Source organism: Lolium rigidum, chromosome 6, assembly GCF_022539505.1.
Source record: "Lolium rigidum isolate FL_2022 chromosome 6, APGP_CSIRO_Lrig_0.1, whole genome shotgun sequence".
Classification (NCBI taxonomy): domain Eukaryota; kingdom Viridiplantae; phylum Streptophyta; class Magnoliopsida; order Poales; family Poaceae; genus Lolium; species Lolium rigidum.
In genome coordinates, this window is record NC_061513.1 from 165,063,244 (window position 1) to 165,065,332 (window position 2,089).

Below are 2,089 nucleotides of genomic sequence, written 5' to 3' on the forward strand. Positions count from 1 at the left end.
GCGACATCGTCCGCTACACCTCCACCGCCACCTCCACCGGATCGGTACGTGCGACATATCTCGATCCGTTTAGCGATGGATGTTGTACCGTTTGCTCTGCTACTTGTTCATGTTGATCACTGCATCTAGTATGTTCGAGTTTCACATGTTAGTAGTTACTTTCGTCATGCTTTATATTCTGGAATTAATCATGGAAATTGTGCCTAATTATCCAACAATCCAAAAACCTAATTGTAGGCAATTTCCTGAGTTAACAATGGCTGGTTTTGTCGATGCATCGAGGCCGGATAAGTTCACCGGTGTGCACTTTAAGAGGTGGCAAGTTAAGGCCATGCTCTGGCTTACTCATATGAAAATATTCGACGTTACTGATGGTTTACCTGAAGGAACTATATCTGACCAAGATCAGAACAAGTTCAAGGAAAACAATACTCTCTTCGTCGGATGTGTTCTGAGTATTCTTGCTGATCGTCTGTGTGATGTGTACATGCACATAACAGATGGTAAAGAGCTCTGGGATGCACTGAATGCTAAATTCGGTGCAACCGATGCGAGCGATGAACTGTACATCATGGAGAGCTTCCATGACATCGGGATGGTAAACAACCGTTCCGTAGTCGAACAAGCTCATGAGATACGGTGCATTGCGAAAGAGCTTGAACTCCTTAAGTGTGCCTTACCCGACAAGTTTGTGGCTGGATGCATCATCGCTAAGTTGCCCCCTTCATGGAGGAACTTTGCCACAACTCTCAAACACAAGAGACAGGAGATATCGGTTGAAAATCGATAGCGTCTCTTGATGTTGAGGAGAAAGCTCGGGCTAAGGATAATACCGAGAAAGGAGAGGGTCGACTCTAGCGCCAACATGGTGCGAAGAAACCCTACGAGCAAGAACAAAGGGAATAACAAGCCCTCCTTCAATAAGCCTATGAAGACTACAACCTTCAAGAAGAAGAAGATGATAAACAAAGCAGATCCGAGCTGCTTTACCTGTGGAGAGGCTGGACACTTTTCTAAGGACTGTCCGGAGAGGGCGGACCGCAAGAAAAAGGCGAGGCAAGTCAACACGGTGACCGCTAGCAATGCTGATGGGTACGGTAATCTCTTTACTGTTCTTTCGGTATTTCAATCTCCATGTTGGTGGATTGATACAGGTGCTAATGTTCATGTGGGTGCTGACATATCCATGTTCACTTCTTACCAGGTCGCCCGGGATTCTTCCGTCTTGATGGGGAATGGGTCACATGCTTCTGTTCGTGGTGTTGGCACGGTAGATCTGAAGTTCACTTCGGGGAAAATCGTGCAGCTGAGGAACGTGCAGCATGTCCCTACTATGAACAAGAATCTCGTTAGCGGCTCCCTTCTATGAAGAGATGGGTTTAAGGTTGTTTTAGAGTCGAATAAAGTAGTTGTTTCCAAGTTTGGACAATTCATTGGTAAAGGCTATGAGTGCGGAGGCTTGTTCCGCTTTTCGCTTTCTGATTTCAGCAATAAGTCACGTGAACCATATTTGTGGCAATGTTAGTGATGATACCGGTGTTTGGCATTCTCGTTTATGTCACATTAATTTTGGTTTAATGTCTCGGCTATCCAGTTTAAGTTTAATTCCGAATTTCACCATTGCCAAAGGTTCTAAGTGCCATAGTTGTGTGCAATCAAAGCAACCTCGGAAGCCTCACAAGGCGGCCGAGGAGAGAAACTTGGCACCTCTAGAACTCATACATTCTGATCTATGCGAGATGAATGGTGTGTTGACAAAAGGTGGAAAGAGATATTTCATGACATTGATTGATGATGCGACTAGATTTTGCTATGTTTATTTGTTGCGAACTAAAGATGAAGCTTTAGACTACTTTAAAATTTATAAGGCCGAAGTTGAAAATCAACTAGAGAGAAAGATCAAGCGTCTTAGGTCGGATCGTGGTGGCGAGTATTTTCCTAAAATCTTTGATGAATTCTGTGAGAAACATTGTATTATTCATGAGAGGACGCCTCCCTATTCGCCCCAATCAAACGGGGTTGCCGAGAGGAAAAACCGCACGCTGACTGACTTGGTGAATTCCATGTTAGCCACTGCTGGTTTATCAAA